This window comes from Carcharodon carcharias, chromosome 4 (assembly GCF_017639515.1).
Source record: "Carcharodon carcharias isolate sCarCar2 chromosome 4, sCarCar2.pri, whole genome shotgun sequence".
In the NCBI taxonomy this organism is placed as follows: Eukaryota; Metazoa; Chordata; class Chondrichthyes; order Lamniformes; family Lamnidae; genus Carcharodon; species Carcharodon carcharias.
Genome location: NC_054470.1, coordinates 61758039 through 61782812, shown reverse-complemented (window position 1 = coordinate 61782812; position 24774 = coordinate 61758039). Strand labels below are relative to the sequence as shown.

Below are 24774 nucleotides of genomic sequence, written 5' to 3'. Positions count from 1 at the left end.
GAAAGACAATATAAAACGGAGTAAATTCTAAAGCTGGTGCAGGAGAAGAGGGGCCTGGGTGTATATGTGCATAACTCATTAAAGATGGCAGGACGGATTGAGAGAGTAGTTAATAAAGCAGGCAGCATCCTAGACTTTAATCAATAGGGACATGGAGTACAAAATCAAGAAATTGATATTAAACCTGTATAAAACACTGGCTCAGCTTGCTACAAACTGGTGAGAAGGTTGAATTGGCTCACCTCTACTCAACCTCCTTAGTTGGTCACAACAAAGGTTTAAGCTTCTTTTTCTCGAGGATATGGCTTTTCCAAAATCAGAATGTATTTAACTATTTAAGCTGCGAGCAAAAGAAGCCAATTAAATAAGGTTTTCTTGAGTCAAAGAAAGAGCAAATTTATTAACCACTAAACCTGAGAAAAATAATAAAAAACAATGTCAAGTATTCAACCCTCATGAAATCATTTGGTCACTGACATGATGGACACACACACAGGAATCAGAAATAAGGGGAGTTAAGAGTCCAGTAAAAAAAAAGTAAAAGAATATACAGTTAAGTGCTTTTTGATTGTCCTTGAGGTGTGGCTGATTTAAGTTAGCAATTTCTTGGATGTGGTCAGATGTGGAAGATGTTGCAATTATTACAAGATCTCAATTCATTTGCAATCTCTCTCTAGTGGCTGGGCAGCCTTGCCTTAAAATACTTTGCCTATTGCATATTTCCAAGAGGTTTTGGGTACATCCATCTGTGCCAGCCATTGTTTCAATATCCAGTGCTTTGCGTTTTTAATATCTCTTCCTTAGTTACAAGTTTCAATGGGTGTCTGGAGTATAGGAAATGTCTCTCTCTTCACACTCCCCTGAGGGCGATTTGTTTATTTCTCACCTTCACCTTGGAATGTGGCTTGGCATTTTTAAGCAGTTTGCTCCATCTCAGATCAAATTACAAAATTTCAAATCAGTCTCCAACAGAAAAGTGTCTATCTATCCAACCAATTCCTTCCAAAATCCTAAAAATCTCAAGTCAAATCATCCTTATCTTCCCATATTTCTGAAAATACAAGTCTAATTTAAGTAATCTCTTTTATAATCTAACCCTTAAGTCCTGGTGACATTCTGATGAATCTGCACTGCACTCCTTTTGAGGACAGTGCAAGAGTTCCAGTAAGAGTCAGGGATTTAAAAAATAACTGGCACGAGGACAAAGTGCAAATGAATTAACATGTTATTGTGTTTACTTAAATTCCAATTTCAGTGCAGCAAATAAATAATTCAAGTATGGCAGGGCTGCTCATACCCATCCAGTGCACATCCTGTACCACATGGGGACTCCAAGACACTATCCACGTCCTGGACAACTACATGTGCAGAAAGTGCCACCAAATGAAAAAATTCTAGCATCATATTATGGAACTCGAGAAGCAGCTGGTGTTACTGAGGTGCATTCATTGACAGCTACCTGAATAGCACGTTTCAGAAGGTGGTCACCCTGCAGCTTATGAAAGAGCAGGCAGAGAGGGACTGGGTGGCTGTCAGACAGAAAAGAAAGACAAGGCAGGTATTGCAGCAGACCCCTGATAACATCACACTTTCTAACAGGTACTCAGTTCTGAGTACGAATGAGGGAGAGGCTTCTTCTGGAGAGAGCAGCAAGAGTCATGACCAGAGTGCCATGGTCAGTTTTGCAGGGAGAGCAATAGTGGTAATGGATTCTATAGTTAGAGGAACTGACAGGCATGTCTGTGGTCCCAGATGTGATTCCAGGATGACATTTTGCCTCCCTGGTACAAGGGTCATGAATATCATCAAGTGGCTTCAGGACATTTTGGAGGGTGAGGTTATACCACTGATATAGGTGGAAAAAGGGATGAGGTCCTGCAGGCTGAATTCAAGGAGTTAGGAAAGAGATTAGCAAGCAAGACCTCAAAGGTAGTAATCTCTGGATTACTTCCAAGGCCACATGCTAATGAGTATGGAAATAGGAAATACACCAGATGAATCCAAGGCTGGAGAGATGGTGCAGGAAGGAGAGCTTCAGATTTGGGCCAGTTCTGGGGAAGGTGGGATCTGTATAAACCAGATGGTCTACACCTGAATAGGAATATCCTTGCAGGGAGATTTGCTAGCGTTGTTGGGGAGGGTTTAAACTAGATTGATGGGGGATGGGAACCCTACGGCAGGTTCAGAAAGGAGAAATTCAGAGCAGGGAGCGGGATACAAAAATTAGCAAGTAACTCTGAAAGGCAAAAGTTTAAAAGGTTTTCAGCACATGAATTTGGCAATGTTAAAAGGTATTTATTTAAATGCAAGGAGTATAGTAAATAAAGCCAATGAGTTGAGGGCATAGGTAGACACATGGTAGCATGATATCATTGCTGTAACAGAAACTTGGCTTAAAGAGCAGCAAAAATGGTAGCTCAACATCCTTGGATATAGGGTTTTCGGGCAGGATAGAGAGGGGCTAAAAAAGGTGGCGGTGTAGCATTATTGGTTAAAGAGTCAGTTACGCCTGTGAGGAGGAATGATATACTAAAAGAATCATCAAATGAGGGTACATGGGTTGAGCTCAGAAATAAAAAGGGGGCAGCCACACTACTAGGAGTGTACTATAGACCCCCCAAATAGTGAGCGGGAGATAGAAGAGCAAAAATGCAGGCAAACTTCTGAGTGCAAAAACAATAAGGAAATAATAGTTGGGGACTCCAACTACCCTTATATCAACTGGGGTACAAACAGTATAATAGGCACAGTGGGCACAAAATTCTTGAACAGCAAGTAACAAGCCCAATGGCCCAATGAGTGGGAGTGTAATTCTAGATTTGGTCTTAGGAAATGAAGCTGGGCAAGTGGATGAAGTGCCATTTTAGAGATAGTGACCATAATACAGTTTGATTTAGCACAATTATGGAAAAGGAAAAAGATAGAACAGGAGTAAACGTTCTAAATTGCAGAAAGGCAAATTTTACATAGGTGAGAGGTGATCTGGTGAAAGTGGGCTGATTACAGCTACTTGAAGGGAAATCAGTGACAGGCTAATGGGAGGCACTTAAAAGCGAGATTGTATGGGCACAGGGTGGACATGTCCCCACAAAGAAAAAGGGCGGTACTGCCAAATCTACAGCCCCCCGGTTATCTAGAAGCATACAATGTAGGATAAAGCAGAAAAAGGAAGCTTATGACAGTCACAAAAAGCTTAATAATGTAGAAGTACATGGGTGAAGTTAAAAAGGTAATTAGGAAAGCAAAGCAAGGATATGAAAAAATATTGGCAGGTAAATCAAAGAAAACTCAAAGATGTTTTACCAGTGCATTAAGAGCAGGAGGGTAACTAAGGAAAGGGTAGGATTTATCCAAGATTATGTGGTAACTTCTGCGCTGATGCTGAAGATGTGGGCAGGGTTCCCAATGAGTTCTTCATCTCTGTCTTCACTAAGAAGAGGGATGATTCAGATATTCTAGTTAAAAAGGAGTATAAAATATTAGATACAATAAGCATAGTGAGAGAGGAGGCACTGGAGGGACTGACATACTTGAAGGTGGATAAATCAGCAGGGTCAGATGGATTCTATCCCAGGCTGTTAAAGGAAGTCAGGGAGGAAATAGCAGATGCTCAAGGACCATTTTTCAATCCTCACCAGATACAGGTGAAGTACCAGAGGATTGGAGGTCTGCGAATGTTGTACCATTAATCAAAAAGGGTGTGAGAGATACGCCAAGTAATTATAGGCTGGTCAGTCTGTCTTCAATGGTGGGCAAATTATTAGACTAAATTCTGAGAGACAGGACAAACTGTCACTTAGAAATGAGGAAGTAACAAGGAGGATTGATGAGGATAGTGCAATGGATATTGTCTACATGGATTTTAGTAAGGCATTTGACAAGGTCCCACATGGCAGACTGGTCAGAGGAGTAAAAGCCCATGGGGTACATGGGAATGTGGCAAGTTGGATCCAAAATTGGCTCAGCAACTGGAAACAAAGGGTAATGGTTGATGGATGTTTTTGCGAATGGAAAACAGTTTCCAGTGGCATTCCACAGGGCTCAGTGTTGGATCCCTTGCTGTTTGTTGTATATATTAATGATTTGGACTTAAGTATGCGTGGCATGATTGGGAAATTTGCAGATGACACAAAAATTGACCAGTTAGTTGATAGTGAAAAGGATAGCTGTTGTCTCCAAAATGATATCAATGATTTGGTTGAGCAGACAGAAACGTGGCAGATGAAATTCCATCCAGAGAAGTGCAAGGTAATGCATCTGGGGAGGGCAAAGGTAGGGGATGCACAAAAAATGGATGTTGGAAGGGGTAGAGGAAGTGAGAGACCTTGGAATGCATGGACACAGATCCCTGAAGGTCGCAGGGCACATGAAAAAGGTGGTAAAGAAAGCATATGGAATGCTTTCCTTTATTGAACAAAGTATAGAATGTAAAAGCAGCGATGTAATGATTGAACTGTATAAAACGCTGGTTAGGCCACAGCTGGAATTTGGTGTATAGTTCTACTCGCCACATTACAGGGAGGACCTAATTGCTCTGGAGAGAGTACAAAGGGGATTTACAAGAATGTTACCATGGCTTGAAAATAGCAGCTATAAGGAAAGATTAGATAGGCTGGGGGTGTTTTCCTTGGAACTGAGGAGGTTGAGGGGTGACCTGATTGAAGTGGACAAGATTACAAGGGGCCTAGATCGAATAGACAGGGATGTCCTTTTTCCCTTAGTGGAGAGGCCAGTTACCAGGAGCAACAGACTTAATGTGATTGGTATAAAGATTAGAGGGGACATGACGAAAAACATTTTCACCCAGAGCATGGTGGGTGTTTGGAATTTGCTGTTGGCTTTGGTGGTGGAGGGAGAAACCCTCAACTAATTTAAAAGATATCTGGACTGCACCTAAAGTGCTGTAACCTGCAAGACTACGGAACGGGTGCTGGAAGATGGAATTAGAGTGGGCAGCTAATATTTTTTATTTTTTGGCCGGTGCAGACACAATGCTCTGACTGACCTTGTGCCGTGACCTATGGTTCTACTCCTTCCAAGACCAACATATCCTAAGGCATGGTACCCAAAACTGCCCCACTGTACTCAAGACATGGTTTAACCAGGGATTTACAAAGATGTAGCAAAGTCCTCTTTATATTACAACTCATTAATTAGAAAAGCCAGCATTCCATCAGCCTTTTTTAGTACCTACTTCATCTTCGTGATCTGTGTACATGGACCCCTAAATTTTCCATTAAAATACTAGGATCTATTCTTTTTAGTTCAAAATGGATGACCTCATACTTACCTATGTTGAAATCTGTCATAGTTTTGCCCACTCACTTATTCCCGCTGCAATTTTAAGCTCCCTACCACACTATTAATCACCAACCTTTGCATCATTGGCAAACATGGACATACTGCAAAACAAAAACAGAATTACCTGGAAAAACTCAGCAGGTCTGGCAGCGTCGGCAGAGAAGAAAAGAGTTGATGTTTCGAGTCCTCATGACCCTTCGACAGAACTTGGAAGTTCTGTCGAAGGGTCATGAGGACTCGAAACGTCAACTCTTTTCTTCTCTGCCGACGCTGCCAGACCTGCTGAGTTTTTCCAGGTAATTCTGTTTTTGTTTTGGATTTCCAGCATCCGCAGTTTTTTTGTTTTTATGAACAAACTGCATCCTATTGCATTACCCAAATCATTAATATAGTGAAACCCTAAGATAATCTTTATGAGACATTTCCTTTTAATTTCTGGAATGTCAAGTACATTATCCTCTTCCTCTACTGATGTCTGTAGTACAATCAACAGAGATGGGGAGGAAGAAAATGATCAGCGGGTGGAGAGAGGACCTCAACCATGTTCTTGTCCGTGAATGGTGAGGAATTAATTATTTAGAAAGTCTGGCGCGTGTGCAGCATGTGACATCATAGACGGAATCTGGAAGTCATGACACTGCCACTTAACACTTTGTAATGTAAAACTCACTCCCACACTTTCTATCCAATAAACCTGTCAACAAACAGTGACCCACCCACACAATGCCCTATGCCGTCTTGTCATACTCCTTTGATGTGGAAGGAATCCATGGTGCCAGTGCTGGCCTTGATGCAGCAGAAGTCAAGGAAACGAGGCTTTGAAGATGTTAACATACCGTTCTGGGATGCTATTCTGTCTTGCAAGGTACCAGAGCGACTGCCGTTGGATGCTATTGAAAGCCTTCTTTTAAACAATGAAGTTGATAACAAATGGCTTCTGATGGCTCTGCTCTGTAATGTTCCTGTGCATAAAAGTCTGTCTGCAGCATGATCTGCTATCCCAGAAACCTGCCTGTTCTTCATGAGGAGTACTGTTAAGTTCTGCTCACAATCTGTTGAGGAGCATTGTGCTGAACACCTTACCAGGTACTGACAACAGTGTTATTTATGCCCCTCCAGTTGCTGCAGTCACTGAAGTTCCCTTTCTTTGATAGTTTGATGATTACTCATTGCCTCCAGTTATTTGGGATGTCCTCCAGAGTCCCGATCTTGTTGAACACGTCAATGAGCTCTGTTCTAACAGTGTTCTTGCCATGTTTCAATCGCTCTGCTGGTATCTCGTTGTTTTCAGTGCTGCTAAAAATCTGCAGCTCTGCTCATGATGTGATTTGCAATGACATCACACTCACCTGTTCTCATTGAATGAGGATGCATCTCACCAAACCAAACTTGCAGCACAAATTACGTAAATAGTCACATGCAGTAGATTTGTCAAATCCAGCCTCAGAAAAACGACTGCAGCACCCTGCATCAACAGTTTGTGAGGTCACATTTCTGATGGGGAACTGGAGTGAACTGAAACTTGGCATGGGTGAACAGCCCAGCAAAATGCAGACACTGTCTAATAGTCCCTATTGCTGATTCCTAGCATCACTCTGTTGGTTTAAAAACAAAATACCATAGATGTCAGAAGTCTGATATAAAATGCTAGAAACATTCAGCAAATAAGACAGCATTTACAGAAAGTGAAACAGAGTTAATGTTTCACATTCTGATGAAAGGTCAGCAACCTGGATACATTAACTCTGCTTTTCTCTCCACAGGTGGTGCCCGGCTTGCTGAGTAGTTCCAGCATTTTATACCACTTAACTGGTAATTGGGAGGTGGTCAACAGGGCAGACAGGTAAGACATAGTTATCATGCTTTCTTGGATGCCCCTTCACATTAATAGGTAGATGCAATTATCATGGCTGCAACAGAGCAGCTTTGCTCAGGAATCAGCAATATCTGATGCAAAGGTTTTCTGCACATTACCTGGGATGTCTCCATACACTGGGCCAATTCCCTGTTGCATGCAGAGTGAATCAGTGGAAATAGCCTTTCACTATTTCAAAAAGGGAAGAAGAGTAACCAGCTATAGGCCAGTAGCCTAATGTCGGTTATGGGGGAAACTTTAAAGCCAATAATCCAGGACAAAATTAATTGATATTTGGAAAAGTATGAGCTATGTGGTTTACTCTTAAACACCCTCTGAAATGGCCTAGCAAGCTACTCAGTTGTAACAAACCACTACAAAGTCAAAAAAAATTAATGAAACTGGACAAACCACACGTCATTGACCTAGGCACTGGAAACGACAACGGCAATCTCAGGCTTGCTGGCCCTGCAAAGTCTAACATGTGGGGGCTAGTGCCAAAACTGGGACAGCTGTCTCAGACTAGTCAAGCAACAGCCTGACAGTCATCCTCACGGAATCATACCTTACAGATAATGTCCCAGATACCACCAACACCATCCCCAGTCCTGGGTATGTCCTGTCCCACCGCAGGACAGACCCAGCAGAGGTGGCGGCACAGTGGTACACAGCCAGGATGGAGTTGCCCTGGGAGTCCTCAACATATACTCCTGACCCCATGAAGTCTCATGGCATCAGGTCAAACATGGGCAAGGAAGCCTCCTGCTGATTACCACATACCACCCTCCCTCAGCTGATGAATCAGTGCTCTTCCATATTGAACACCACTTGGAGGAAACACTGAAGGTGGCAAGGGCACAAAATGTACTCTGGGTGGGGGACTTCAATGTCCTTCACCAAGGATGGCTTAGTAGCACCACTACTGACCAAGCTGGCCGAGTCCTAAAGGACATAGCTGCTAGATTGGGTTTGCGGCAGGTGGTGAGGGAACCAACAAGAGGGAAAAACATACTTGACCTCATCCTCACCAACCTAGCTGCCGCAGATGCATCTTTCCACGACAGTATCGGTAGGAATGATCATCTCCACAACGACTGTGTGGTGAAGTCCCGGCTTCACATTGAGGATACCCTCCGTCATGTTGTGTGGGACTACCACTGTGCTAAATGGGATAAATTTTGAACAGATCTAGCAAATCAAGACTGGGCATCCATGAGGCGCTATGGGCCATCAACAGCAGCAGAATTGTACTCGAGCACAGTCTGTAACCTTGTGGCCTGGAATATCCCTCACTCTACCCTTACCATCAAGCCAGAGGTCAACCCTGGTTTAATGAAGAGCACAGGAGGGCATGCCGGGAACAGCCCCAGGCATACCCAAAAATGAGGTGTCAACCTGGTGAAGCTATAACACAGGGCTACTTGTATGCCAAACAGCTTAAGCAGCAAGTGATAGACAGGGCTAAGCAATCCCACAACCAACGGATCAGATCTAGGTGTTGCAGTCCTGCCACACCAGTCGTGAATGGTGATGGACAAGTAAACAACTCAGTGGAGGAGGAGGCTCCACAAATATCGCAATTCTCAATGATGGAGGAGCCCAGCACATCAGTGAAAAAGATGAGACTGAAGCATTTGCCACAATCTTCAGCCAGAAGTGCCAAGTGGATGATCCATCTCGGCCTTCTCCTGAGGTCTCCAGCATCACAGATGTCAGTCTCCAGCCAACTCGATTCACTCCACCTGATATCAAGAAATTGCTGAAGGCACTGGATACTGCAAGGACTATGGGCCCTGACAACATTCTGGCAATTGTACTGAATACCTGTGCTCCAGAACTTGCCAAGCTGTTCCAGTAGAGCGAAAACACTACCCGGCTATGTGGAAAATTACCCAAATACGTCCTGTACACACAAAAAAAAGCAGGCCAAATCCAACCCAGCCAAATTCCACCCCATCAGTCTACTCTCGACCATCAGTAAAGTAATGGAAGGGGTCATCAACAATGCTATCAAGCAGCACTTGCTTAGCAATAAACTGTTCACTGACGTCCAGTTTGGGCTCTGCCCGGGTCACTCAGCCCCTGACCTCATTACAGTCTTGGTTCAAACATGGACAAAAGAGCTGAACTCCCAAGGTGAGATGAGTGCAAGGCAGCAATTGACCGAGTGTGGCATCAAGGAGCCCTAGCAAAACTGGAGGAGGTGGGAATCAGGGGGAAAATTCACCGCTGGTTGGAGTCACACCTAGCACAAAGGAAGATAGTTGTGGTTGTTGAAGGTCAGTCATCTCAGCTCCAGGACACCACTGCAGGAGTTCCTCAGCCCATCCATCTTCAGCTGTTTCATCAATGACCTTCCTTCCATCATAAGGTCAGAAGTGAGGAGGTTCGCTGATGATAGCACAATGTTCAGCACCATTCACAACTCCTCAGATACCGAAGCAATCCATGTCCAAATGCAGCAAGGCCTGGACAATATCCAGGTTTAGGCTGGCAAGTGGCAAGTAACATTTGCACCACACAAGTGTCAGGCAATGACCATCTCCAACAAGAGAGAATCCAACCACTGCCCCTTGATGTTCAATGGCATTACCATCACTGAATCCCCCACTATCAGCATCCTGGGGGGTTACCATTAACCAGAAACTGAAATGGACTAGCCATATAAATACTGTGGCTACAAGAGCAGGTCAGAAGCTAGGAATAATGCAACAAGTGTTCCCACCTCCTGACTCCTCAAAGCCTGTCCACCATCTACAGGGCACGAGTCAAGAGTATGATGGAATACTCTCCGCTTACCTGGATGAGTGCAGCTCCCACAACACTCAAGAAGCTGGACACCATCCAGGACAAAGCATGCCACTTGATTGGCACCACATCCACCACTGACACACAGTAGCAGCAGCGTGTACCATCTACAAGACGCACTGCAGGAATTCACCAAGGCTCCTTCAACAGCACCTTCCAAACCCACGATCATTACCATCTAGGACAAGGTTAACAGATAGATGGGAAAGCCACCAGCTAGAAGTTCCCCTCCAAGTCACTCACCATCCTGACTTGGAAATATATCGCCGTTCCTTCACTGTCACTCGGTCAAAATCCTGAACTCCCTTCCTAACAGCCAGGGTGTACCCACACCACATGGACGGCAGCGGTTCAAGAAGGCAGCTCACCACCACCTTCTCAAGGGCAACCAGGGAGGCGCAATAAATGCTGGCCCAGCCAACAAAGCCCACATCCCATGAATGAATAAAAAAATACTAAAAGTTACATTAATGTGAAAATCAAATTCTATTAAACTTTTGGATTGACTAGGGTAGTGCAATTGATGTTGTGCATATGCACTTTCAAAAGATGTTTCACAAAAACCACCAATACCACAAAGCATGGCCATACAACTTGCCTTAAGCCATGTCGGTTGCCCATTATTAACTCATGCTTCTCCAAGTGAGAATTAATATAGTCCTTGACAATGGTCTCTAGACTTAACACTGATTGACCTATTGTTACCAGGTTTATCCCTCCCTTAACATTTACAACCATCTAGTCCTCTGGCACCAGGATTCAAGATCATGGTCAGAGCTTAAGTTACTTCCATCCTAGCTTTCCTCAGCAACCTGGGATGCTTAGTCTGGACCAGGTGACTTGTGAATAAACAGTCAAAGCAGCGTATTATAGACAGAGCTAAAATGATCCTACACCTAATGGATCACATCAAAAATCTGCTGCCTTACCAAATCCAGTCCTGGACAACCGAACTAACAGTTTAAGTAATAGGAGGCAGCGGCTCCATGAACATCCTCATCTCAACAATGGCGCAGCCCAGCAGATGAGTGCAAAAGACAAGACTGAAGCATCTGCAGCTAGTTCCAGCAGAAGTGCCATGTGGATGATCTAAGTCTCACCAAGGTCCATACCATCACAAATGCCAGCATTCAGCTGTTTGATTCACTCTATGTGCTAGCGAGAAATGGTTGACTGCAATGGATACAGCAAAGGCTAATGAACCGTAATAACATCCCTGCTGCGGTGCTGAAGACTCGTGCTTCAAAACCAGCTGTATCCCTCACCAAGTTGCTCAGTACAACTGCTTGTGTCCACCTGACAAAGAGGAAAATTGCCCAATTATATTCTGCCCAAAACAATAGGACAAATTCAAAATGCCCAATTACTGTTCTCTCAGCCTGCAGTCCATTATCAATGTACTGGAAAGTGACAGTGACAGTGCTATTAGGTTGTATTTACACACCAATGACCTGCACATGGATGCCTGGTGTGCTTCCACTGGGGCTGCTCTACTCAAGTCCAAACATGAACAAAAGAGTTCCAGCAGTGAGGTTAAAGTGACTGCCCATGACATCATGGTAGTATTTTGGTCAAGTGTGGTGTCCTAGTAAAACTTAAGGCAATGGGCATCAGGGTAGAAAGTTCTGGCTAGCATCATATCTAGCACAAAAAGGAAGATAGTTGTGGTTGATGGAGGCCAATCATTGCAGTCCCAAGACATCGCTGCAGAAGTTCTCTGGAACAGTGCCCTAGGTCCAACCATCTTCCGGTGCTTCATCAGTGACACTCTCTCCATCATAAGGTCAGAGGTGGAAATGTTTGCTGATGATAGCCATGTTCAATTCCATTCACAACTCCTCTAACAATGAAACAGTAAATGCACGGATGCAGAAACCCCTAAACAACATCCAGGCTTAGACTGAAAGTGGCATATAACATTCACACCACACAAGTCCCAGGCAATAACCATGTTCAATAAGAGAAAGACATTAACCACTTCCCCTTCACATTCACTGGTATTACTATCATCAAATCATCTATTGACAACATCCTAGGGATTACCATTTATCAGAAGCCGAACTGGACCAGTCATATGAATACACTAGCTACAAGGGCAGATCAGATGCTGGGTATTTGACAGTGACTGACTCACTTCTTGGCTCTCCAAAGCCTTTCCACAACCTACAGGGTTCAATTCAGGAATGTGATGGAATAATCTTGGTTTGCCTGAATGAATGTCACTCCAACATCACTCAAGAAGTTTGACATATTCCAGGACAAAGCAGCCGAGTTGGCTGACAACCCGCCCACCACCTTAAATATTCATCAATACCAATGCGCTGTGGCTGCAGTGTATACCATCTACAAGATGCACTGCAGCAACTCACCAAGGCTTCATAAGCATCTTTCAAACTCAACCTCTAGAAGGAATATGACAGCAGGCACATAAGAACACCACTGCCTTGAAATTCTCTTCCAAGTCACACACCATCTTGTTGCAGGATAATGGAAAACAAACAGGGCAGTTGGCTCAACCACAACCATACAGGGCTATTGGGAAGAGAACAAGACGCCATGATTGGTCTGGGATTGATACAGAGCTATGAGTATGAGCAGGACAGTGGAAATACTTTGTGACTGATATTCAGTTATGGGGAGAGTGGTGCAGCTGGACTAATTGTGGAATGACAAAGGTCTGAAGGAGAATAGCATAGCCATGAGGATAGAATACAGCACAAGAACACAAGAAGTTTCTCCAATACTTTTTCTCTGTTGATATTAATTTTCCCAATTTCTTCGCTCTTTTTGGTCCCTAGTTTACCATCTATTTCTGGAATGAAACTTGTGTCTTTTACTGTGAAGATAGTTCCTCATTTCCCATGATAATTTCTCCTGTCTCTGATTCTAACTAACTGATTCTAACTCTGAGACTAATGTTAACTTTAGTTACTCTCTTCCTTTTTATATACTTATAAAAGCACTTACAACGTGTTTTTGTATTACTGGCTAGTTTACTCTCATTCTATTAATTTCCCTTATCAACTACTTTGCCGGTTTCTAAGACACTCCTAATCCTGACTTGTTACTATTTTTTGCAATATTGTATGCCTTTTCATTTAATCGAACACTATCCCTAACTTCCTGAGCCACAGATGGGTCTCTCCTTTTTCCCCATGGAGTGTAATTTTGTTGGACATTGAATTTTTTGTTTAAATGTTTCCCACTGTTCACTTACCACCATATCTGTCAGCCTATTTACCCAATTTACTTCAGCCAGTTCTCCCTCCATACTTATGTAATTGGCTTTGTTTTCCTTTAAGATTCTTGTTTGTGATGGGAGTATATCACTTTCAAGTTTAATCTGGAATTCAATCGTATTATGATCACTATTTCCCAGTGGATCTTTTACTATGGCATTACTAATTAACCCTACTTCATTACACAAGACTAGATAAAATAGCTTCATCCTTAGTTGGTTCCAAAACATACTGGTCCAAGAAACTGTCACAAAAATATTCCACAAACTCATCTTCCAGACCACTCGTGAACTTGATTGTCCCAGTCCAAATGAAGATGAAAGTCCCCCACAATTATTACGTTGTCTTTGTTACAAGCTCCAACGATTTCTTGTTTAATGCTCTGTCCAACGGTATAACTACTGTTAAGGTAAAATACTCCCACCAGTGTTTTCTGACTCTTACTATTTCCAATTTCTATCCATACTGATTCTACTTCATGATCTTCTGAGGCCAGATCCCTTCTTTCTAAAGTCTTTATGTCATCCTTTACTATCAGGCCACTTTGCCATTTTATGTCTTTCTGAATTATTGTGTATCCTGGAATATTTATTTTCCCAACATTGATCACCTTGCAATCATGTCTCTTTAATGGCAAGTAGATCAAAATCATTTACCTCTATTTGTGCCATTAGTTTATTAATCTTATTGCAGATGCTTTGTGCATTCAGATAAAGAACTTTTAATTTAATTTTTTACTTCCGTTCCTTACAATGACCTTATTCATCGATGTACAAATTTTCTTAAATTTTCTGTCCCTTCCTGTCCCATTCTGCTGGTCTTTACCCAAATAGGACTCCTCCGATGCCTCAACCTCTCTCTTAGGATTTCTAAATCTCCCTTCACCCAAACCCTTCCCCGACTTGATAGCCTGAGATTTATACAAGACTATTGGAAGAGCACAGAGCAGTGGGATTATCTTCCAAAGTTCCTTAGATTCTGACCCAGTGGATTGGAAAGTATCAAATGTAAGAGCACTATTCAACAAAAGGAGAGAGAATAGCAAACTACAGTTAGCCTGAAATCAATGTCAGGAAAATGCTAAAATACATTAAGGGTGTGGCAAAAGCACACTTATAAAAAGTCATAATATTAGGCAAAATAATGTAAAACATATATGACGATTTTTAAAGATGCATTTTGTAGGGCAGATTTTTAAAAAAATATTCTTTCATGGACTATGGGCATCAGTGACAAGGCCAGCATTTGTTGCCCATTCCTAATTGCTCTTGAACTGAGGCCAGTTTGCTATTTCATTTCAGAGAGCAGTTAAGAATGAACCACAATACTGTGGGTCTGGAGTCTCACGTAGGCCAAACCAAGTAAGGGTGGCATATTCCTTCTCTAAAGGACATTAGTGAACCAGCTGGGTTCAGGTTCAATCAATGATAGTTTCATGGTCATTACTGAGACTAGTTATCAATTCCATATTTTTTATTAACTGAATTTAAATTACACCAGCTACTGTGGTGAGATTTGAATCCATGTCCCCAAAACATTAGCCGAGGGCTCTGGATTACTAGTCCAGTGTCAGTACCACCATACCACTATCTGCCCCGATAAAGGGGAACCAGTGGATGTACTATATTTGGATTTTCAAAAGGCATTCAACAAATGGTTGATACATGAGGCAAGGACTCATTAATTTTGGGACAATATAGCAGCTTGGAGACAGGATTAGTTAAAGCACAAAAGACAGAGTAGGAATAAGCCAATCCTTTTCAGGTTTGGCAGGCTATTACTAGTTGATTGCCGCAGTGATCAATGTTGGGGTCGCAATTATTTACAATTTATATCAATGACTTGGGTGAAGGGAATGACTATCATGTATCCAAATTTGCTGACAATACAAAACTTGGTGGAAAGCTATGAGGATAGCATCTGCAAAGAGATACACAGAGGTTGAGTGAGTGGGCAAGTGACAGATGGAGAGCAACATGGGGAAAAGTAAGGTTATTCACTTTGCTAGAATAGAAAAACAGAATATGGTTTTGAATGGCGAGGACTATTAAATGTTGGTGCTCAAAGGGATTTGGGTGTCCTTGGATACAAATACAAAATTAACATGCAAGAACAACAAGCGATTAAGAAATGAAATGATGCGTTGGCCTTTATGCAAGGGGGTTGGAGTAAAAAAGCAAGAGAGTCTTGCTGAAATTGCACAGGGCTCTAATAAGGCCACACCTGAAGTGTCAAGTACTGTTTTGGTCTCCTTGCCCAAGGAAAGATATATTTGCATTATAGGGGTACAACGAAGGTTAACTACATTGAATCCTAGGATGATAGGGTTGTCCTTTGAGGAGAGATTGAGTAGAACACACTCTGGAGTTTAGAGAATGAGAGGTGATCTAACTGGAAACGTATAAGATAATGAAAATGCTTGACAGGGTAGATGCTGAAAGGGTGCCCCCCTGGCTTCAGAGTCTAGAACAGTGGTTCCCAAACTGTGGGGTCACAGAAACACCATTTGGGGTTGTGAACCCCCTCTTCTGAAGCAGCAATGGCAACTGGTGGAAAAGGGACTGTAGTGGGACAGCCCTGCATCCACAGGATTGATGCCGCCAAACAGCATAAAGGTGGACTACGAACCCAAAGTGCCATTTAACCACAGGAAGCACTTCTAGCAGCAGGTGCCAAGTGGGCCCAGATGGCTGTGTGCTGACTTGGTGCAGGCAGAGGCAAGCAAGCGGAACTCAGGGACTGATTGAGTGCAGGAAAAACTGCTAGGCCATGCAGCTGAGCAAGGAAGGTGAGAGGCAGCCTCAAACTTTGTTGTGTCTCTGCCCCTGTCTACCTGTTGTACAGGTTCCTTAGATAAAAGCAAAATACTGCAGATGCTGGAAATCTGAAATAAAAACAGAAAATGTTGGAAAAACTCAGCAAGTCTAACAACATGCTGTAAGACCTGCTGAGTTTTTCCAGCATTCTCTGTTTTAGTACAAGTTCCTTACCCAAGCAGGCGACGCTGCTTCGCAGACACCAGCAACTAGACCAAAAGGAGGGCAAAAGGAGAGCGACAGCAGCAGCAAGACTTGGGGTGGGGGGGGGTGGGGCATGGGGTGTTGTTGAAAGTGGGGCGGTTGCAGTGTATGTGGGAATGATAATGATGGAAATGAGCTGTGTGTGTGTGTGAGGGGGTGGTGGAGGAAAAGAACCTGATTAATTTGTTGGGGGCAGAGGAGATGGGCTGATTAGTGTCTGATGCTGGTGGGGGGACAAAGGAGTTGTTTGTGTGTGTGTTTGGCAGGGGGAGGAAGGTTGATTACTGTATTTGAGGGAATGTTGGGTGAGAGGGGCTTCATTGAGCCTTCTGTCACCATGGAATATGGAGAACCTGGCTAAAACCTGAATACATGTAACAACATTTTTACAAAGTATTTTAAGATCAGATTTTTAAATTTATAGGTACAATTTGCAAAATTTAATGATTATTGAATGTTACTATCCTGCTTTATTGCTGTTTTGTTTTTGCTGTCTGGGGACATGGTATCATTATAAGACAGACCTTGGCAAACTGAAACCTGCAGGCCACATGCAGACCAGTCCAGGGGACTTCTTGGAAAGTATTTCAAGGACAATAGAAGTACCTCAAGTTAAATTGGAATTGGCCAATGATCATAGAAAGGAGGCAGGCTTTTCTTGGGGAATGCATGCAACTGCCATTTTAGAGGAGACGAGTGCACATTGAAGAGCTGTTGGATCAGCACAAAGTAAGTGTGCATTCAAGTTTACTTAGTAGATTACTGCAGTTATGATTTGCATTTAAGTTTTGCAAGTAATTTCAAAATTCAACTTATTTTTATTTAGGTTTTAATGTTCTTTGTGAAAAATCAAGTCAACTCATATTGTTTTGTTTCCCCAGTTTTCTCATTCCCTCACAGAAGGTGTTGATTCTTGGTGAAGTCTGGTACTACGGTGCAGGCAATCCAGGATCTGAACCTGGGGCCTGCAGGTCTGAAGATTATAAACATGTTCCCTAACAGTGGGGAACATATTGCAGATGTGCTTGGCAGCATCTCTTTTTAAAATCTACTGGGAGGTTATTAAATCCCAGCTCTAGGGATGAGGTAGAGAGTGGATACGGATCACTGTGCTCCCCACAAGATGTGGTGACTGGCTCTGAGATGTCTTTTGGTCTCTATATTTTCTCTCCCTTATTTACTGTTTTTCCCTTGGTGGTTCCTGCAATACTATATAGTAGAACACAGTAAAGCAGCATTTATATTGGCAAGACAAAAACAAAATACTGCAGATACGGGAAATCTGCAATAAAAACAGAAAATGTTGGAAGTACTCAGCAAGTCAGGTAGCATCTGTGGAGAAAGCAAAAGAGTGACACCAGACTGATGTCTTTGTAGAAAGGGGTGACCAGCCTCATTATTCACATTAAGCTAAGAGGGCTTGAAAAAGAGGCTACGTTTGGTTTCACTGTTGTATGTAATGCATTATTATGATGGTATAGCTGCAAAAAAGCATTATGTCAAAGCTTTTCATTTTGCATTCATCTGGACAATCACAAGAATCTCAGGAGAAGCAACAACTTTATACTGTATGAGAAGACAGTGCTGATTGGTTGGCAAGTGGACTCTGATTGGTAGGGGCATTGCCACGGAGAATGAACCAGCAAATGGCTATCACAGAGGCGCATTATGTGTGCGCATGTTCTTTCTGTCTGCAAAGGACAGGGTCCTATATATTAATATGCGTAGCTTCCAGTACATGCAAATGCACCACAGTGCAAGCCCAAGTGAATCTTAAAATCGGTTTTCAGCGTAATTCTTAGCACACTGAGGGTTACTTATTAAATGTTGTCCAATCGTGGAATCACATCTAATGTTGGACGCTGTGTTTTGAGTGTTGCAAGCACAGGCTGGTTGGGTACAGTCGGTACCTTGCCCGTTGCAAACAGCGGAAGGGACATGCTGTTTGATGTGATCCACCAGTCTTTGAGATGTACAGCTTACATACCTAGCATCACACTGGCACTGGAATTCACATACCACATTACTCATTTGTGTGATAGGCAGGTTTTTTTGGCTTGATGGCAGCATCCTGTTAGTGGCGAATATCTCTCGTGTTGCTACTGCTAGCACCAATATAAAACAGCTAGCTTCACCCGTTGCTCAAATTTTTGAGATATCTTGCCCTTCCAGGGTAATCTGAGGTAGATTGAGCACTTCAAGGCCGAAAGTGATGGCTTTAGACCGTTCATGAATTTGCATGATATATAGTGTGAAATAATCTGATCAGGGTAACCATTATCCCACAGGATGTCTGATATGCCCCATTTCAGCATCAAGCATGCATGGTGAGCAAATGGCTTGGGCCCTTTTTATGAGGTTGCCATTAAGGCCAATGTTATAGGTCCGAATGACCTGTCTGACTTTCACATGCAACACGAATGTCTTACACATCAATAAACCTGACAAAGGGACAGGAATAGTCAATCTTAACAAGCATGACCATATCAACAAAATGCACCCCATTCTTAATGAGGGTCTAAATTTGTATCCATTGGACCTGCCGTTCAACATGACCGGATTGCCTTGCTTGAAAATAAGCTAAATAAACACTTACTGGACTTCTGTAAGAACGCTGAGCTGCCTCATGATAGATATGACAGGATTCGTTCCCATAGCTTGCTGCGTCGGCATACATATGGGCTGACACAGAAAAGCCATTTCTTTTTACTTTATCCATGACCGGTTCTGCACAGCATGTGTTGGCCAAATGGTTGGGTGATTTGTTACAACCAGTTTTGAACAGGTCTTTCCAGAAACACGGTAAAGGGTTCTTTCACATTTGCGAAGACCATACAGGACTTGCATATCAATAGCAATGCTGTGTCCATGGGATTATTTGACATTGCAAGCCTATTCACCAATGTTCCACTTAAGGAAGCCATAGATATGTGCACCGCAGCACGATATCATGGCGATCTGGACCCACCACCATTGCATGAATCAGTATTCATTGAGCTTATGAACTCAGCAACTCGCAGTTAAGTTCAGCTTTAACAATACCATGTATGCCCAAACAGATGGTGTTTCCATGGGATCCCCTCTAAGCCCAATTCTGGAAACAGCTTTGTTGGGTTCCATGAGAAACATGTCTTCAATGGACTGACACCTAACTTCCTATCATTTGCATATTCCCGATATGTGGGTTCTTTGTTTGCTATATTTAAATCCAACACAGCTTGCAATAATTTCCTTGCATGTCTTAAAGGGCTCCATAATGAGCTCTATTCTGCACTCAAATTCACCTTTGAAATGGAGCAGTCAAATTAACTCCCTTTCCTTGATGTACTAGTTGAGAAATCTGCCACCGAGTTCTCTACCACAGTCTACCACAAGCCTACCTTCACTGGTCAATATATGTTTTGGGATTCTTATAGTTCCACGTGCTATTTTGGGATTCTTACAGTTCCACACGCTGCAAGACTGACCATATTGGCGACCTTATAAATAGGGCTCAACCCTTTGCTCACCATGCAAGCTTGATGCTGAAATAGGTGCAAAGGTATCCTGCAGGATAATGGCTATCCTGATCAGATCATTTCATGCTGTATATTGAGCAAACTCACGAACGGGCCTAAGGCCATCACTTTCGGTCCTGAAAAGTGCCCAGTATACCTCAGATTACCCTGGAAGGGCAAGGTATCTCAAATATTTGAGCAACAGGTGAAGCTAGCTGTTTCATGCTGCTATTATACAATAGCAACACGAGTGGTATTCGTCACTAGTAATGTGGTATATGAATTTCAGCACCAGTGTGATGTTAGGTATGTAGGCTGCACATCCCAAAGGCTGGCGGATCATATCATACAGAATACAGACCATACCCAATCAGCCTGTGCTTGCAAAACTCAAAACAGTGCCCAACATTAGATATGATTCTGTGATTGGACAACATTTTTAAAATAGTCCTAAAAATTACACTGACAATTGATTTGAGATTGTCAGTCAGGCTCACAATGTGGCACATTTGCATGCACTGGAAGCTACATATATTAATACACAGCTCTGTTCTTTGTAGACAGAAAGAACATGTACGCACATTGCACCTGTTTCAGCTAAACAAATGTGATACCTATTCACTGGTTCATTCCTCAGGGCAATGCCTTTACCACAGTCAACCTGCCTAGCTTAAATTTCAAACAATGCTTGTCAGTTAACTGTCAGTCACCATTAACTGGTGCATTCGCCATGGCAACACCTATACCAGAGTCCACTTGCCAACCAATCAGCACTCTGTTGTCATACAGTATAAAATTGTTGCTTCCCCTGACATTGATATTCCTGCAATTGTCCTGATGAATGCAGGGCGAAAAGCTTTGACAAAATGTTTTTCAGCATTACGCAATTTCTATACTCCCAAATGACTATACGATGGTATACTTATCAAAGAGAAGTTATGTTTATTTGTACCAAAATATATCTTTATTATAATTGTTCATTTTGAGCCAACACCCCATACAATATCCATACCCAGTCATTGCCTTCTGACCTAAAACTTTGCCCACCCCTGGTATAAGGGGTTAGCCATTTAGGACTGAGATGAGGAGAAATTTATTCACTTAAGGGATTGTGAATTTTTGGGATTCTCTGCCCCAGGCGCCATGCTCTTGAGTATATTCAACCCAAGTTAAAAGATTTTTGCACTCAAAGGGAAAGAAAGCTTATGGTAATTTGGCAAGGAAGTGGAATTGAGGTTGAAGATACAAGCAAGGCAGAGTAGGTTCAAGGAGCTGGGTGGCTTATTCCTGCACCTACTTTGAGATGTCAAAACATTTATGGCACAAACTAAGCCATTTGGCAAATCATACTTGCACTGGGCGAGGAAAAGCTATCCTATCTAATTCCACCCTCCACCTCTTGGTCCATAGTCTTGTAGGTTACAGCACCTTAAATGCATATCCAAGTATTTTATTTTAAGCCCAATCAAGATTTCTGTCTCTTCCACCCTTTCAAGCAGTGAGTTCCAGACCCACATCACCCTCTGGATGAAAAAAATTACCCAATTTCCCCTGCCACCCCCAGACCTTCTGCCAATTACTCCAAATCTATATCCCCTGGTTAGTGACTTCTCTGCTAAAAGAAATAGGTCCTTCCTGTCCATTCTTTCCAGGCTTCCATTATTTTATACATCTCAATTAAATATTCTCTCAGCCTCTTCTGTTCTAAAGAATACCCATCCAGCTTTTCCAATGTTTCCTCATAGCTAAAATTCTCCAGTCCTGGCAACATTCTCAAAAATTTTCTGTAGGCTCTCTAGAGCGAACAATCCTTCCTGTAATGTAGCGACCAGATCTGTACTTACTACTCTAGCGACAGTCTAGCTAGTGTTCAGACAGTTTTAGTGTAACCTTCCTGCTTTAATATGCTTTGTTTCTGCCAACAACAGAAAGTACCCTTTACACCTTCTGAATCACCTTATCTACCTGTCTTACTACATCTAGGGGTCTGTATACATGCACTCCAAGGTCCCTCTGTTCCCCTACACTTTCAGAATCCCATAATTTGCTCCCTTGCCTCATTTGTCCTCCCAAAATGCATTACCTCAGTTTCTGGATTGAATTCTATTTGTCACATTTCTACCCACTTGTCCAGTCCACTGATATCTTCCTGCAGTTCACAGCTTACTTTCTCACTATTAACCACATGGTCAATTTCTGTGTAATTGACAGGCTTCTTAATTATGCTCCCTATTTTTAGGTCTAAATCACAGATGTATACCATGAAGGTCAAGGGACCCAGTACTGAGCCCAACAGTAAACTGCCATCCGGTCACAAAAACACTCAATCATAATCCTTTGCTTTCTGCCACTGAGCCAATTTTGGAACCAATTTGCCACTTTCCCTTTGATCCCATGAACTTTTAGTTTACTGATCAGTCTGCCATATGGGACCATGTCAAAGCCCTTGCTAAAATCCACGTAGGCAACATTAAATGAGCTACCCTCATCAAATCTCCTTGTTACCTCTCAAAAATTTCATTCAAGTTAGTGAAACATGACCTTCATATAACAATCTGTGCTGACTGTCCTTATTTAATCCGTGCCTCACTGACGATTTGCATTGTGTCCCAGAATTTTTTCCAATAATTTGTCCACCACAGGGGTTAGCATACCAGCCTTCAGTTAGTTGGGCGATCCCTCCCTCCCTTTTTAAACAAAGGTGCAACATTAGCAGTCCTCCAGTAACATGCCTGCAGCCAAAGATTATAATTGACATTTGTCCATCTCAGGAGACAATGGACTGTGCCCAGGGTGTACAACACTTTTACATTGAACATAGTTGTGGCTGTAGAGGCCGATTCACGAGTGGCAGTCCTTGTGCAGCTGGCACAAATGAATAGCATTGGCCGAGGTCAACTGATATTTCTTTCCTTCCGGCGGCTCTCTTCCATCATCTGGTCATTTCTTTTGTCCTCTACTTTTCCCACGCCATCCTTGACTTCTTGTCTCTGGTCAATAGTGAGGAATTTCCAAACATCACTCCTCCGATTCCAGTCAACTTGAAGCCTCACCTGCAGAGCTCCTTGAATCGCAAAAGTGAACGACCTGTTCGTCTTGTGCTCTATGGTGAACTTGCTATAGGCATGTCTTTGGGGACACAGCCCTCATCTATTCAGCTCACATGATCCAGCCAACAGTTGCCACTGACTCAAGAGGGCAAACATGCTAGGGATCCCTGCACCCTGGTGTACTTCCAAATTCGGCACTCTGTCATGCTCTGAGACGCCCAATATTCACCTGAGGCAGTGGAGGTGGAAGCTGTTCAGCTGCGTTTCTTGGCTGCATAAGTTCTCCATGCCTTGCTACTGTGAAGGAGGATGGTGAAAACACAAGCCTGGTATACAGAGCTTTGTATTTTCAGTTAGATTGCTGTTAGTCCACACTCGGCCTCTCAACTTTGACATGACCACTGCAGCCTTGGCAAATGTGGTGCTAATGTCGGCATCAAAGGACAGGTTGGTGGTAATTTTTAATCCAAGTTATTTGAAGCTGCAAACAACCTTCAGAGTGAGGTTGTTAATGTTTATAAAAGGTGGAGTCACAACCTCATGGTCCATAACTTTGGTCTTCCTGATGCTGATCGTCAGTCCAAATTACTTGCAAACCCAGGAGAACCAATCTATAAGCTGTTGCAAATGAACGTCTGAATGCGATGTCAGCATGGTGTCATCAGCAAACAGCAACCCACAAACTAGGGCTTTTCGCACTTTGGTCTTGGCGCACACTCTTGCCAAGTTGAACAGCTTGCCACCAGCTCTGGCATACAGGTAGACACCTTCATTTGAGTCACCAAAAGCATACAATAGCACCTTGTACCAACATTGACAGCCTCACTCAATGTAGTCTACAGCTTCACATGCCTTGGATCAAAAATTGCCAGCAACCTGTTTCTTGATGCCGACATCAGCACCAGACTTGCCAAGGCTGCAGCCATTATGTCAAATTGAGAAGTCGAGTGTGGACTAACAGCAACGTAACTGAAAATACAAAGCTTCACACATATCAGGCTTGTGTCCTCAGCATCCTCCTTTACGGTCGCAAGGCATGGAGAACTTATGCAGTCAAAAGCGGCTGAACAGTTTCCACCTCAGCTACCCCAGACAAATACTGGGCATCTCCTGGCAGGACAGAGAACCTAAGGTGGAAGCCCAGTGTGCAGGAATCCCTGGCATGTCAGCTTTCAAGTGAGTAGCGATTGTGTTGGCTGGGACATTTGAGTGGAATGGATGATGGCCGCATCGCCAAAGACATGTTCTATGGCAAGTTTGCAATGGAGAAAAATATGCCAAAGAGAGTTGGCACCAGGACGAAGCTCTGTTTTACCCTGCTGCTGATCTTGAAGGCTTCTGATGATGCTCCACTGTAACTGACAAAACTGGTTTCAGGTGGAATTCCATCCCTTCCTGGGGTTCTACCTCTGGCAAGACAGTCAACAGCCTCAGTCAGCTTTGCTATGGTGGGCTCACTGTCCAGCACCTCCATGACAGGAAAGTCTGGAATGGCGCTGAGAGCTTCTATAGTGGCAATATTCTCCATTCGGCAGAGTTAGAGATAATGCTCCACCCACCGTTCCATCTGCTTCCTCGGTTCAGTGCTGATTATCCCTGTCTTTGTCTCAAGGGGGCTGATTTGGTTGCTGCTCCAGTCACTTAACCAAAGAGGACTGGAAAGTTATGGCCAGAGCATTCTACTTTATCTCCCCTTGTTTCCCATAGCAGCCGGGGATACATTTCATTCAGGCCTGGTAATTTATCCTCATTTCTTCCCTCTTGAGTTTGGAATTCATACAAGACTATAAGGAGCATAAAGCAGTAGAATTAGTTTTAGTCTGATATAGGGCTATTGGGAAGAGCAGGCAGTGGGATTAGTTTGTGATTGATACAGGACTATAATGGGAGAGTGGAGCAGCGGATCAGCTCAGGATTCATACAGGGCTGTAGGATCATTTGGGATTGGTACCAGGCAGTGGCTCGAAGCAGGACAGCGGATCAGTTTGGATTAATACTGGGCTA

General features: G+C 43.0%; 1 protein-coding gene across 2 annotated transcripts in view; it reads right to left on the bottom strand.

Annotated features, from left to right (window-relative positions):
* The window catches only part of LOC121276988 (nuclear cap-binding protein subunit 1), a 92919-nt gene that overhangs the window by 67320 nt on the left and 825 nt on the right, over window positions 1–24774 (bottom strand). The gene's annotated exons all lie outside the window — the stretch shown is intronic.